The 15,513-nt window shown below is 57.7% G+C and overlaps 1 protein-coding gene across 1 annotated transcript in view; it reads right to left on the reverse strand.

Annotated features, from left to right (window-relative positions):
- Positions 1-14,172, reverse strand: part of EMP2 (epithelial membrane protein 2) — a 34,473-nt gene extending 20,301 nt beyond the window's left edge. The window contains exon 1 of the mRNA XM_077906614.1: positions 14,060-14,172. The gene's annotated coding sequence lies outside the window, so the exon portion shown is untranslated. The remainder of the gene's footprint in view (positions 1-14,059) is intronic.
- Between the last annotated feature and the right edge of the window lie 1,341 nt (positions 14,173-15,513).

Consider the following 15,513-nt stretch of genomic DNA (forward strand, 5'->3'; position numbering starts at 1 on the left):
TAGATCATGACCTGAGCCGAAGCAGACACTTAACAGCTGAGCCCCACAGGCGCCCCGATGGTGCCCTGGATTTAGCCAAGTCTGGTAGCAATGCGGAAACGTGCCCAGGAAGGTGGAAATATGGGCAGGACCTTCCCTCAGGAGAGAACAGGAGCGGCCAGCAGAGCCCCTGGGGTCATGGGGTGGGAGACAGAGCCCCTGGTGGGTATCAAATCCCACCTGGGAAGAAGACTGGGGGGTGGGCACAGAGTGGGGAGAAAACCAAGAGCTGATGGTGGGACGTAGAGGTAGAAGCCAAGAGAGATCTGAGAAGAGGGCATTGGGCAAAGTTGCTGATGACAATCTTCGTGACGTGAACTAAAGCCTTTCTGGGGACACAGGGGTGGCTCAGTGGTTGATCAGGCTCCCTGCTCAGTGGGGGATCACTTCTCCCTCTCCCTCTGCCCCTCCTCCCTGCCTGTGCATGCGCTCTCCGAATAGACAAAATCTTAAAACAAAAACAACAAAACCTAAAGCCTTTCTTTATTCTTCCCCCGTAGCACCTGTCCTGGCCTGATGCTACGCTGCAGCTGTTGCCCTGCGTGCCCTCGCCCTCCCCTGCCATGGCAGCGGGGCCCTCGTGCAGGGACTCCCAGCACTCAGCACGGTGCCCGGCCTCCAAATGGTGCCCAGTAAGCATGTGCCAAAGGAAGAGCTGAACGAGCCAGGTTTCCAGGAGCTGAAGAGGTAAGAAGAAGAAACGGAGCTAGGCCTTTCTACCAAGTTTGGTAATGGAAGGAGGAAGAAATGTTTATCAAGGAGAACCCTTCCCCAAGATAAAACTCGGGGCCTGGGTGGCTTCACCGATGAACTCTGCCAAACATTCGAGGAAGAATAATGCCAACTCCATATGATACACACCTCCATAAAAATCAAAGAAGAGGGAGCACCCCCTCCTTGCACCCACATGCATGCTCTCATTCTATGAGGCCAGCATCATCCTGATTCCAAAAGCAGGTGAGACATCACAAGAAGAGAAAAATGCAGGGCCCAGTGGTTGAGCATCTGCCTTTGACTCAGGGCCTGATCCCGGGGTCCTTGGGATCAAGTCCTGCATCGGGCTCCCTGCAGGGAGCCTGCTTCTCCCTCTGCCTGTGTCTCTGCCTCTCTCTCTGTGTGTTTCTCATGAATAAATACACAAAATCTTTGAGAGAGAGAGAGAGAGAGAGAGAAATGCAGACCAACATCCTTCACATTCTCGAGTACAGAGGTTCTAACAAAATTTCAGCAAATCAAATCTTCCCTTGGAGGGAAGTGCCTGGGTGCCATCTAGGGGTGCCTGGGGGGCACATTCAGTTGAGCATCTAACTCTTGGTTTTGGCTCAGGCAGTGACCCCGAGGTCGTGGGATGGAGCCCTGGCATCATGCTCCACACTCAGCGCAGAGTCTCCTCAAGGTTGTCTCTTTCCCTCTGCCCCTCCCGCTCAAGCATGCTTTCTCTCTTTCTCTAAAATAAATAAATGAATCTTAAAAAAAAAAAAAAAAAAAGAGGTGGAATCTATTTCCCCACCCACTGAACCCTGGCTGCCCTCGTGGTTTCTTCTATCAATAAAAGGCAGTGGAAAAGAGACGGTGCCAATGCTGAGCCGGGGCCTCCAGAGGCCTCAAGCGCTTCCTCTCTCTCTCTCTGCTCAGCTACTGCATGAACAAGCCCGGCCTGGCCTGCTGCGGTAGGAGGGTAGGAGACCGCACGGAGCCCAGACGAGCCTTTCCAGCAAGGACCACGCTGGACCAGCCAGTCCCCAGCTGACCCGCCAGCTGACCATAGACACGTGAGAGCGCCCAGCTGTGCCCAGCCCGCACTGGCCACCCGCAGAATCAGGAACTAGATTGCTGTCTTCTGTTATAAGCCATTACGTTTCAGAATGCTTTGTTACGCAGCAAGAGCTCACTGATACAGGGCAAACAGCGCTTTCACAGATTCAGTTCTCAAGGACAGAGATCATGCCTTACTCCTCTTCATCATGCCCAGGGCCCAAGGCTATTCATTAAATACTTGTTGAATGCCTCCTACCTTGGGCAGCTTTTGCAGAAGACCTAATAACCACCACTCTGCCAATGACTGTGCCTGACCCCGCAATTAAAGATCCCACTGCTGGCTGCTGTCATCCGAGGAGCTCCTTGTAATTATGTCACCCGGCAAACCCACACCCCAGCTCAAAGAAGGTTGGTGGTAGTACCTGCAGGCCTACATGTCTGCGTGGGGGTGGAGTGGATTTGGATGAGGTGGCTAGGGGTGAAGCAGGTGTCAAATTCAGGGTGTTACCCATCCCCTATATTAGTGACTTTCAAATCATCCCTGGGTAATTCAGTGGCATTCACTTTAACAGCCTTGTCATCTTTCCTAAGTGACATGAGCTGTCATTTCTGTAGGCGCATTCTGCTGGCGAGTTAGGGACCAGGAATCACCTCCTACAACTTCGCCAGGTCCGAGGAGCCCCACGATCAGGAAAGCCAGGCTTGGGCCTCCAGACAGGTTAACACAGGAAGGTGGACAAAGGGGAGAAGGGTGGACAGGGAGTAAGGTGTGCAGAGACAGGAGCAGCGACAGAGCCGGACGGAATGGACTGGAGCCTGGCATGTCAGTACCCTGTGCCCGTCTCCTCCCTGGCAAAAGGGGGACAGTGGCATGCCTACCTGCCAGGCCTCCTGGGAGATACAACAGTGGAGGAAGTGCTTAGAGCAGCGACTGGCACACAGCTGGTGCCAGATGCGCCACCCATCGTGGCCACTACCATGGCCAAGGAGCTCCTTAGAGCCGCCACCCCCAGGCCACTCCTGCCCACGGAGCCACATGCTCTCCTCCTGTCCCCACCACCACTCTCCAATGGGAGCCTCCACGTGGAAATCAAGCACTAGCATCTGTCTCCTCGGTCCAGAAGTGCAACCCGGCAACGGGCAGCTCAGGGCACGTGGACCATTAGAAGATGTTTCAGGCACCATCCCCACTAGGCTCCTGTACGTTTCCCCAAATCCATCACTCCTGTGCCCGCCTTGAGAATCTCGGGCATTTCCACGTACTACCCTTGCTTCCTAGTAGATCCCTCACTTTTTAAGGTCACATCCTTCATAAAAGGAAACCTGGGAGCAGGACTCGAACACAAAGTCAGCGTTGCCTGCCATTAATCAAGGGGGCTGGGAAAAGAAAATGCAATGAAAACAACGTGGTTAGATGCCCAGCTAGACGTAGCGGCCGCTGAAAGCTCACGTCCAAGGCCAACTTTGTCTCTTTCCGTGCTGAAGCAGGATGTCACGTGTGTTTGGGAAGTGTTAAAGGACCTACTGGCACAGAACTGAGACTTTCTCCTTGGAAGGTTGGATGGGAATTCAAAAGGGAATGATTTTAAAGGGGATCTATCTTATGTCACACTGTGTGTCTACCTTACTTAAAACACAGCTGTGATCGTTAGTTGTATGTGTCAACTCAGTTGAGCCACTAGATTTCTCTGAGGGTGTCTTTGGATGCGATTAGCATTTAGATTATCCTCCCTTGTGTCAGGTGGGCCTCGTCCCATCAGGTGAAGGTGTGACCAGAGCACAAAGGCTAACCTTCTCCAAGGCCTGAAACTGCAGCATCAGCTCTTCCCTGGGTCTCCAGCCCGCCAGCCCACCCTGCAGACGTTGCACTCCCCAGCCTCCATGACTAGGTAAGCCGACTTCTTAAAACACGTCTCTACACACACACACACACACACACACACACACACACACATCCTATTGGTTGTATTGGAATCACCGTGTAACATTTCCCCGCCGGGATGCCTGGGGAAGAGGGGGAGGATGGGCTGCGGAGCAAAGGCTATCCCCCCAAATCCCTCACCCTTCTGACTGGGATGCCTCTGATGACCCGGCATCTGCAGCAATGACACCGTCAAGCCGTGGCATCGGGAAACTGACCCCACACAATGAGACTCGCGAACTCATGCAGTGTCAGCGGAAAGGCACCGTGCGATCCCGCAGAACCACCCCTGCCTGTCCACAGCCTCCGCCCGCATTATTTTTACAGCACCCGGTTTGCATTCGTATGTGCCCCAGGACTGGGGACCTCACCGCCCCTGACACTGCCTCCGATCACCGGGGCCCTGCATCGTAGGACAAGGTTGCCCCAAGCTTCGTTGGCCTGTCACCTCTGGAGCACCGCTGTGGGATCCTCCTGCATACTGGGCTTTAAATAAACCCACTCTCCAACAGAAACACACGCTATTTAAAAGAGGCCTTTTGGCTCCCTGGAAGCGGAAAATCGGCATCATTTGCCACAAATAGAGATTGATTGTGAAAGCAAACACCCCTTGCCCGCCCCCCCACCCCCACCCCCCACCCCACCCCCCCCCCCCGCCCACCGAAAGCTGCAAGTCCTGGCTCAGCGCTGCTGCTGTCAAAGGGCTCAGCCCGAGACCCACTCTGTCTGGTTCAAGAAGGCAAATGAAGTCGGAAAGGCATGAGACATGCCAGCACCGGCCAAGATGTGTCCGCAGTGGAATCAGAACTGTTGAATGAGGGCTGAAAAGGGGACCACGTTCTCACAGCGTGATTTAACGCCATTGAATGCTGTGTCCAGGGCCACCCAGAGTCCCTACGGCATCTGGGTTCCATTTCTACCTTGGGCAGCCCCCACCCAGGGGACCACAGAGCATGGGACCCCCTGTCCTTCCACACACACACTCCCTTCCCGCCCACTGAGCCAGGCCAGCAGGTCCCAGAACTTTTCGGGGGGTCCTCACTTAGCCCCAGCTCCCAGGAACCGGCTCACGATCCATAGGAGCCTCACCAGCAGAGAGGCTCCCAGAGGAGCCAGAACTGAGGCCAGGCCCAGGGTCAGGATTAAATCCTGGGGAAGCAGAGAACCCGGGGCCCTCAGACCGTGAGGGGGGGACCGTGGCAAGGTGCAGCCACTTTGCAAAACAGTCCATCGGCTTCACACAATTACCCATGGTTGCCATAGGAACCCACAATCCCACTCCTGGGGCTGACCCAAGAGAACAGAAAACAAGGGTCCATATATGTATGCGAATGTTTACGGCAGCATTATTCACAACGGCCAGAAGGTGGAAACAGCCCACCTACCCCTCAACTCAGAGGTGGGTAAACAAAACTCGGTCTAGCCTCTCAGTAGGATGAGATTGGGCCCTAAAGAGGAATGAAGCCCCAACTCCCCCCAGAACACAGACAGCCCTTGAAGACGTTATGTGGAGTACAAGACGCCAGACACAAAGGGCCATGTAGTGTATGACCCCATTTATAGGACGTGTCCGCAATAGGCAGATCTGTAGAGAGAGAATACAGATTAGGGGCTGAGCTCCCCGGGGGCTGGTATTCCAACACCTGTGCCCCTTGACACCATAAAGGCACCTAAGAGCCATCTGCAGCCCCTGACGTGGGAGGGACCATGAAGACTGGAAGGATGTCCAGTAAGAGGGTCTCCAGGTGTGCAGTGTCCTCCTCCCACCTTGGAAATCCCAGCTAGCCTCCTGGCTTTGGAGGTCAGCCACCTGGTTTCGAGGACAGACTCCTGGCTTTGAGGTCAGCCTCCTGGCTTCAGTGTTTGCTTCCTGGTTTTAAGGACAATTTTTTTATTTCGAGGATGGCCTCCTGGCTTTGAGGTTGGCCTCCTGGTTCTGGGGTCGGCCTCCTGATTTCAAGGACAACCTCTTTATTTCGAGGATGGCCTCCTGGCTTCGAGGTTGGCCTCCTGGCTTCAAGGCTGGCCTCCTGGTTTTGAGGACAACTTCTTTATTTTGAGGATGGCCTCCTGGCTTCGAGGTTGGCCTCCTGGCTTCAGGGTTGGTCTCCTGGTTCTGGGGTCAGCCTCCTGGTTTCGAGGACAGCCTCTTGATTTCAAGGTTGGCCTCCTGGCTTCGAGGTTGGCCTCCTGGTTCTGGGGTCCGCCTCCTGGTATTGAGGACAACTTCTTTATTTCGAGGATGGCCTCCTGGCTTCAAGGTTGGCCTCCTGGCTTCAAGGTTGGCCTCCTGGTTCTGAGGTCGGCCTCCTGGTTTCGAGGACAGCCTCTTGATTTCGAGGTCGGCCTCCTAGCTTTGAGGACCAGCAGGCCTCTGAGTGCAGGGAGATTGGCACCCCGAGGCTCATCAGCTCCTGCCTGGAACCTGTCGTGAAAGCACCAGGGCTCCACACGGGGGACGTTGGGCTGGGGCTCAGGCCAGGCTCCAGGATCACAGCTGGGTGGGTGCCCTGGGGTGTGGTCCACAAGCCCAGAGGTTAGGAGCCTAACTTGGAGTGAGCGGTGAGGGGTGAGGGGTGAGGGGTTCTCAGGATTCTCCAGAGAATCATTAGCGGCCAACACTCGTGGCATCTCAGGGCGGGGGAGGGGGGGCGCCTACCATCGAGTGAAGGGGACCTGTCTGTGCACCACCTGTCCTACGCGCAGCCCATAATCGCCCTGACAACAGTCAGCTTAAATCGACTAGTTCCTAAATGGGTATTACTCCGTAGAAAGGAGACTCAGTTCCCCTTGCCAAGCAGCTGACATTTTACTAATGCACTTGAAAATAAACGTGAGCACACCACAGTTTGTACCGGGCCGTACGCCGCACACTGCATCTCCAAATGCCTGTGGGCGTGCACCCCGCAGTCTGGGTGTGGCCGTGATGAAGCCTCTTTGGGGCTCTGGCCTAGAAGAATGTGACCCCGCGTCACACTGTATAAATGGACCCTGACCCTGCTGCCCGGGCCTGACATGGCTCCAGGCGACAGAGCCAGCTGCAGGAGGGCGAGGGAGCAGCTGCCTGGCCCCAGTTATCGCTCGCACCCTCCAAACCTCGCCCCTCCCTTCCCACCCCCTGCAGCCTCCAGCTGGCTCCTCACCCACCCCTGGGGCCTCCTTCTGGGACTCCTCCCCTGGGACCGGCTGGAAAGCAGGGAGCCCAAGACTCCCGGTGACTCCCCGTCTCGGCTCTTCGGGTGCCAGAGATTCACTGCGTACCTACTACATACCTAGCTCTGTGGGTGCTGGAGGAGCCCCGGGGAGCTCAACAGACAGGGGTCCCTGCGTCCACCAGCCTTCCCTCCCTCAGGCAGGGGTCTGTCCTCGTGAGACAGGTTGGGGGGCAGAAAGCTCATGGCCAGGACCCTCGGGGCAGAGACGGCTGACTCTGGATGAAGAATCCCTGCCCTGGGACACCCCCAGAACATCTGTAACAAAGGAGCTTTCCTGAACCAAAGCACTGGGATTATTTCCAGGAGGACCCAGATGCCTGATTTTACAAAGACGGACGGGACGGGATACAGCAAACGCAGCAGGGGCCGTGAGCTCCGCCAGACTTGGATTCAAATCCAAACACAGCTACTGGGTGTTTTTTGTTTGTTTGTTTGTTTTTGTTTTTGTTTTTTTTTGTACTGGGTGGTTTTAAGCGAGAATTTTAAGGCTCCACCTTTCCATCTATAAATGGGCATAACAGAAGTCCCCACCTCATAGGGGCTGTTGCTCATTTTAAACGAGGCAAAGGATATCAAGCCGCAGCCCAGGAAACTGCCCTGCACCCCACAAATGCTACACTAACTGCAATGCTGGTCATCATTCTTGCTGAAATCTAAGTCGTTTTCTACTACCTTCAAATGCCAACCTGCAACCGCAGCTCCAGACCCAGGCCCTCGTGTGTCTCCAGATGCTCTTCAAAGCTCCAGGCTCCCATTCCCCATGGCGTCCTGGCCACCTTGCTGGGGTTCTCATCATGGCCCTGCTGGGGCCCACTGTGCCCATGTTGCCCCCTCTGCCCTTAACACCCACACAGGAGACCCATTACACCCACCAGGTGTCCACGGTGGGATGTTCCAAGGGGATGCTCTGGGGTGGGGGGGGCGGGTGGCACCTCCCGAGCTAAGTCCCCATTACCTTGGCCCCTGGTGACCGTGCAGCCCCCACCCGCCCCTCTCCAGCAGGCAACCCAGCTCCCAAGGCTCCCCACCCCCACACCTGCAGCACCTGAGCGCCTTGCTGAATTCAGGGAAGACCATTTTACTATTATTCTTGAACTTCGGGTCCAGAGCAAGCTCGTGAGTACGTCCCCCCTGGTGTAGATGAGGCTGGAGTCCGTCTGTCCATGCTTTCCGCTGCTTCTCCTGCCCCTCCCCTCTCTCCAGAGGCAGCCACCTGCCCTATTCTGATGCGTCCTTCCTGGTACGCACGTAACACATACGAGGCCATAGGAAACCCAGCGAGCTCTTGTTTGTTTTTTACATAAAAAGCTATTTTCTTTCCACCTATTGCTTAGCTACTTGCTCCTTTTTTTTTTTTTTTTTTTTAATTCAACAATGTCTCACAGATCTCTCTACACTGGTGCACACAGATGAACCTCGCTCCTCTTAACTTCTGCGAACGGTCCTGCTGTGATCGATGGATATTTAGGTCGCTTTCGGGTTACTCCCACATTTTCCCTGGCTCCTGTCTCCATTCCAACAATGCCGTGTGAACGTCACCGTGCCTGCCTCACTCGCCAGGTCCCCCCACGGCGCCTCTCCGCCCTCTGGGCTCCGTGCCCCAGAGCTGCCCTCCCTTCATGCTCTGCACCTGCACAGCTCCCCCCGCAGGGTCCCTGCCAGCATCTTCTGCTTCTCTTCTCTCTTCCTGGCTGCACACCCCCCAGAGCCGGCGCTGCTTGGGGAAATCCTAGGGACTCTTCTGAGCCCGTCCCTGGTCCTATAGGCTTAAGGAAAGCCTTGCCTGCCACGGCCATGGGCTGCCCTGAAACCACATCTCCCATCCCCGGTCCTGGCGCACACGCATCCTTGGACCCATCATCCCCTCCCTAGCCGGCAGGCCTCCTTTGAGGAGAGAGATGCCCCTCTGCCTAGTGCTGCTCAGTAAGACCCATCAAGGTGAAAGCGGGCTAGCCAGCCTCTCGCTCGGCCTTCCTGGGTTCAAGCAAGCCACTTCCTTTTTGTTGTTGTTGTTGCTTTTTTAAAGATTCTATCTACTGATTCATGAGAGACGCAGAGAGAGAGGCAGAGACACAGGCAGAGGGAGAAGCAGGCTCCACGCAGGGAGCCTGATGCGGGACTCAAACCCAGGACCCCGGGATCATGCCCTGAGCTGAAGGCAGACGCTCCATCGCTGAGCACCGCCCCCCCCCCCCCGTGCCCCAAGCAAGCCACTTCCATCTACACCACTATACCAACTCCTCTGATCCCTAGAATATCTTCCAAGTTCATGCGGGCACCACGACGACCCTCACTGAAGTGGGAGAGACTCCCTGGCAAGCCGAGTGGCCGCTGGGCCTGAAGCTGAACGCAGGGGCCTCTTTGCAGCAGAGGAGCTCGGGCGGGGGGCTCCTGGATGCCCCCCCATGGGCTGTGCTGCGGAAAGTGTGAACCGTGTCCACCCCATAAGCTACAGTTGTGCCACTTCCCAAATGTCAGTCACTCCAGGCCTAAAATTTTTGCCTCAGGTCACCTGTGCTTATTGACAAAATATTTTGATTATTGAAAAAAAAAGTTTTAAAGTTGGGGCGCCTGGGCGTCTCAGTTGGCCCAGCATCCGACTCTCCATCTAAGCTCAGGTCTTGATCTCAGGGTCGTCAGTTCAAGCCTGGCACTGGGCTCCATGCTGAGCATGGAGCTCACTTTAAAATTAAAAAAAAAAAAGTATATATATAAAAAAAACTTTTAAAGTTCAAAGTATCAACCTTAGTTTCACTCTACCAAATAGCATCTGTGAAATTACGGGTCTGGGTGCAGCTTATGTTTTTTTTTTTGAAATACCAAGGGAGAAAAAGACACTAATTACTCTTTCTTGTTTTATATTCAGCTGCAGAAACTTTTAAAATGATCTTGCCTTGCCACCAGCGACAGCATGCTGAGAAGCATTCATGAGAACAAGATTAATGGGACAACTCCAGGTTGTATTTATTCACTGCAAATTTTTAAAAGTTAAATTTTTTATTTTATTCTTTAATTTTTTTTTTTTTTTTTTTTTTTTTTTTTTTTTTTTTTTTTAAGGAGAGGCCACTTGCCAGGTAAGCTGGCGATCAGAGGCGTCAGAACAAGAAATCCTCCAAGTGCCTCCTCTATGGGGAAGCAGTCTGCACTGAAGGACTTAACTTGTCCCTCCCTATGTTAGTTTATGCCTGTATTTCTCAAGATCACCTTGATGCTGAATGTCACCCTGGTGACCCTTCCTTAAGCCTGAGACCCGAGAGTGCTAGGAAGCTTTTAGAAGCTGAGGTCATCCAACCTGTCCCGAGAGGGCAGGAATGTGGGCAAGCTCTTCACCCTCAGTTCCCTTTCAGATCACCAGAAACCCTGCTTCCCAAGGACAGTGAGCTTCCTGAGGACGGTGATGACCCGAGGAATTCAATGATTCTGGTTAACAACTGCTCGTCAGGCAGTGGAGACGCCGTGTGAACACAACCAACAGTGTCTTCAGATGGGAAGGAAGGAGGGACTCGGTTAGCCGGTTCCCCTCGAGCCCCCTCCTCCTTGCATCCTGCCCCAGGATGGGCCAACATCCCCAGAGCCCCACAGCTGTGCCCGAGAGCGCCCCTGTGCCCTGTGCAAAGTGACCCACTGCCTAAGCACGCCTCTTGCCCACCTTTCTCCCATCAGTACGTGAGTGTGGAAATTCAGCATCCCAGATGGAAGACACATGCCACAAGGGACCCTGGCCCTGGGGACCTGGCCTGGAGCCCCAGTGACCACTCCGAAGCCATTGAGCTCCTGGGCAGTGAATCCCAAGACCCAGATCTAGTCCTGGTTCTGCTGCCAACCTGCTGGGTGATCTTGGGTGAGCCACCCCCCACCTCTGTGCCCCTCATTGTCAAACCGGGACTTTCTAAGGTTCTCATGCCCTTGAAATTCCCCGACCTTAGCCCATGGCTGCCCGGACTGCCGGACTGCCGTGAGCTCTCACCCCCTCCAGGCCTCTGCCCCAGGTTTGGCTGCCTGGAAGAGCCCAAGTGACTGGAACAGAGCTTCGCTAGTTTTGCGTCAGAGGCACCACCACCAGCCCCCACCCTGGGTATCGGGTTTCTAGCCCAGCACTCTCTCTCGCTGGGTGGCAGCTCTGCCTCTGATATATTTAGACTCCCCCCTTGGCCTGTGCCTAACGAAAGCCAGATGCATCTGAAGAGGATTCCACTCTTTGCACTCTTTGGGTAGCTCCTGCAGGAAGCCAGACTCCATCACTCCTGGGGCAAGAAGGGGAGCCTCCTCTTCCTGCCACCCCCAGCCCACCCCCTAGTCCTTCCCAGTCCGTCTCTGGTGCCAGCTGCCTTCTTTCCCCATTCTAGCTGCTGCCTCCAATGGCCTGCTCTCCTAAGCCGTGTAAGACATCCAGAGCCCACTCTCCCACCCAGGAGTCTCTCCCTGGACCTTCACCTGCCTCTTCTGGAAGGGCTCTGCTCCCCAGTCCCAGTGCCTGGGACCCCACCCTACTTTGGGGGGATGGCTGCCAACACTCCAGCTCTGCAGCTCCCCAGAGCCCGGGTCAGAGGCCCCACTTGTCCACGGAGTTGGGCACCAGCCACATGTTACAACACACACAGACACAATTATCTCCCCCCCACCCAAGGATGGTGGCTGGACTCTTCCTCCCAAACAAACACACCAACCAGCCAGCAATCCAACGCCATCCCCTCTGGCCTGGAAAGGCATTTATGTATTTTTGTCTTGACAGATTCCCTTCCTGGTCATGTCTGGCAGAGTTTACTATGACAAAGAGCCGGCCTCTGCTGTGACCCCATTAACCAGAGGGGCTGCAGAGAGGGACAAGAGAGTCCCTGGGGGTGAAAAATTGGCCAGTTGAGTCAACCTATAAATCACCTGTTGCCATGAAATTGAGAGTCTGGACACACATGTACGGGCTTTCAGCTCCTGCCTGAAATACATATGTGAGGCAGGGAAAGGAAACCTAGGTGAGCCTTCCGCTTCCACTCCAGGAAGAAAGGGCCTCATAAAATATCTGCATGTGGGGCAGGGTGACTGAGTGGACGTGCCCTGAATCCACGGTTAGATGCCAGGGAGTCCTGCAGGCCCCTCATGAGCTGTGCCATGTAATGGGGGCCACGCCACCAGACACGGTGCCACTTCTCCTCTGGGTGGGGCAGTGCAGTCGCAGCCCCAGGGCCTCCCCACCACGCTGGCCCCCTCCGAGGCTTCCACCACCAACACCTGTCCTCAGGTTTTACGTGAATCGCAGTTTCCCCACTTTGGGGACATAGGAGGCTCCAGGCTACGTGGCTTGCTCTCTGACTCTCTCTCCCACTCCCCAATTCCTGGCAGGGGTGGTGGCGGCAGATCCCAAATCCCTCAGTGGGAGAACAGGTTCGGCACCTTCCTGCCACCCCCATGCCCCTCCCTCGGCTGTGGGCTTGGCATCTGCCAAGGCCCCCCTGGGCATGGGCCCTGGTTTCTCCAGAAGGGTCTCCCTCTCTTTCCGGGAAACCCACCAGGGCATATCCAGGGGGACAAGGGAAGAGGCAGACGGGGGTTCAAAGTCGTGGCCCTTAGTGGCTCAGTGATCTTGAGAAACTGACTTAATGTCTCTGGCCTGGCCTTCCCCACTTGCCACCTGGGGAGCAGGGATGGCAGGAGCCACACCAGGGTTCCAGAAGTGGAGAGCGTGGGCGCCCTGCAAAAGCTCCATTAGCTTTGGTTCTCGCCTTGGTCCCTTCCTGATGCTGGGGAAACCCGGGCTCCTGGTCCCCCCCTCGGCCTCCTTCCACTTCCTTATACTGAGGCCAAATCCTGGGGACAGGTGGCCTGCAACAGTCAACAGCCTCGGGGATTCCTGACTAATTCAGACGAAGCATAGAGGGAACTGGAGACTTTTTTTTTTTTTTAATTGTGGCAAAATATACATAACCTACTACCAATCATGTAACCACTTTAACTGCAGAATTCACATACGTTAAATACACCCCAAATGTCACGTAACCATCACCACTACCTATGTCCCAAATGTTTTCATCCTGCTGGACAGAAACTCCAGACCCATAAAGCAATGACTCCCACCTGCTTTGGCGCCTGGTGACCTGTACTTTCTGTTTCTGCCCCTATGAATCTGCCCCTCCTAGGCGCCCTGCCTCAGTGGGGTCACACAGGAGGTGGGCTGCAGGCTTCTCAAGCCCCTCACCTCTCCTCTGCCCTCCACTTTTCAGGCTGGTCTCTCCACTGCAGACACAGCTAGGTTAAGAGACCACTCCCGACCCCACCCCATATCTTTGGAGCTTGGGAGGAGGCCAGTGCAGGTTTTTCCCAAACCCGAAACTGGGCTGTCTGCCTTGTTCCCAAATAATGTATCGGGTTCTGTGGCCTGGAGGGAGGGCTTTGCCCTGCGGGGTGTCCCTCCACTGGTCTCTGCTTGTGAGGTTTCCCCGTGGATTCAGCCCCAAATTAGGGCCTCCGTGGGGTGTGCTGAGGACCCTGGATTTGGAGAGTGTATGGCTCCTGTCTACGCGTGCTCTGCCTCTCCCTTCTCCGGAGCCCACGGCAGGGGGGTTCCTCAAAGCCCCCAACCCAACCAGAGTGGGGAGGGACCAGCGTGGGCCCTGCGGCGCCTCCAGGCTCCTCGGCCCCTCCAGACCTCAGGAAGTTGCTCCTGGTCGCTGGGGGGCGCCACGGAGCCGCCGCCGGGGAGAGCAGGGGACCGCTGACCCCGCCTGGGCGCAGCCCGCCCCGTCCGCTCGGCCAGGAGGGAGACTGCGCCCGGGGCGCCGGGACCTTCGCGACCAGGGGCTGCCCTGACTCCGGGAGCCCCGGGAGCGCAGTCCGGGCGCGAGGGGCGCCGCCCTGACTCCTCCCCAAACTTTTCCCGCCCGCCTCGGCGCGAAAGGCGCAGGAAGCAGTCCGGGGGTGGGGAGGTGGAATTCGGGGTCCGGGCGAGCTCGGCGCAGTGGGGGGACGGCCGCGCCCGGGGCGGCGGTACGGATGGGCCTCGGCCCCTCCCCACGGCGGGGGCTCCCTCGGTCCGCGGGTGCGGGGGCTCGCGGCCCCTCCCCGGCGCACGCTGCCCGCAGCCCCCCCGTGGCCCCGCGCCCCGCGCCTCCCCGGGCGGCCGAGCCCCACTCACCCGGCGCTGGCGCGGCTGGACGACGACGGGCTGGGCGCGAGGCGAGGCCGCCGGGCTGTTTTGAAGCTCTGGCTGGGACTGCGCGCCCTCCCTCCTCCCTCCTCCCTCCCCCCCCCTCCCCGCGTCCCCTCCTTCCCGGATCCCGCCTCCCGGGGCGTGATGTCAGGGACCCGGAGAGCCGAGTGGGAGGGCCGGCGGCTGGCGGGAAAGGCCGCAGCCCGGGGGGCGCCCCCGGACCCCGCACCCCAGGGCCCCCGCCCTCCGGACACCTCCCCCGGGCCCCGGACCTCGGGCTCCCGGTCCCCCGGCAGTGCCCCCGCCCCCCTCGGTACCCCGGCCCCCATCCCCCGGGGGCGCCCCCGGACACCCATCCCCCCGGGGCGCCCCCGGACCCCAGGCCCCCGCCCTCCGGCCACCTCCCCACGCCACTCCGGTCCCTCGACCTCCGGCCCCCGGTCCCCCGGCAGTGCCCCGGCCCCCCTCGGTACCCCGGCCCCCCACATCCCCCAGGGGCGCCCCCGGACCCCCAGACCCCAGGGCCCCCGCCCTCCGGCCACCTCCCCACGGCCCCGAACCTCGGGCTCCCGGTCCCCCGGCAGTGCCCCGGCCCCCCTCGGTACCCCGGCCCCCCACATCCCCCAGGGGCGCCCCCGGACCCCCAGGCCCCCTGCCCTCTGGCCACCTCCCCACGCCACTCCGCCCCCCCCCCGGCCCCGGACCTCCGGCCCCCGGTCCCCCGGCAGTGCCCCCGGCCCCCCATCCCCCGGGGGCGCCCCCGGACCCCCAGGCCCCAGGACCCCCGCTCTCCGGCCACCTCCCCACGCCACTCCGGCCCCTCGACCTCCGGCCCCCGGTCCCCGGCAGTGCCCCGGCCCCCCGCCCCCCCATCCGATCCTCCAGCACCCCGGGACCCCGATTCCCGGGGAGCTCCCTCGGACCCCAACCCCCCAACCCACCCATCCAGTCCCCTGCTGCCTCCCCTCACCACTCCAGCCAAGTATGGGGCAGAGTCTGTGGCACAGTTGGAGAAAGAGGGAGAAAAGCTCCGCTCCTCCAGCCTGGACTCCCTCCTGGGTGCTCACCCTGACCTGCCTCCACTCCCTCCCCTGTCCCTCTGCTCCCGGATTCTCCCCTTCCCTTCCCGTGAGGGTTAAGGATGAGGGTTCTAGAATCGGACTCCCAGCTTTAGAACACCTTCTCTGGTGCTTTTCTTCAGCTTCCTGACCTTACTCCTCGCGGTCCCTGCCTCAGTTCCCCCATCTGGAAACTGAGAGGACAAAAGTGCTCTGGAGGTTCTTGGGGGGATGGGGAGGAGGTCAGAGGGACCCGCCTCCCATCTCCGGAGTGGGGGAAGCAGTGAGCAAATTGAACAGTTGAAATTCCAAAACAGGCCCCCAATGGGTACGGTATATTTCAAGCTTTTAATTTAACAGGTAAAAAATAATAATAATTTA

Source organism: Canis aureus, chromosome 8 (assembly GCF_053574225.1).
Source record: "Canis aureus isolate CA01 chromosome 8, VMU_Caureus_v.1.0, whole genome shotgun sequence".
Lineage (NCBI taxonomy): Eukaryota > Metazoa > Chordata > Mammalia > Carnivora > Canidae > Canis > Canis aureus.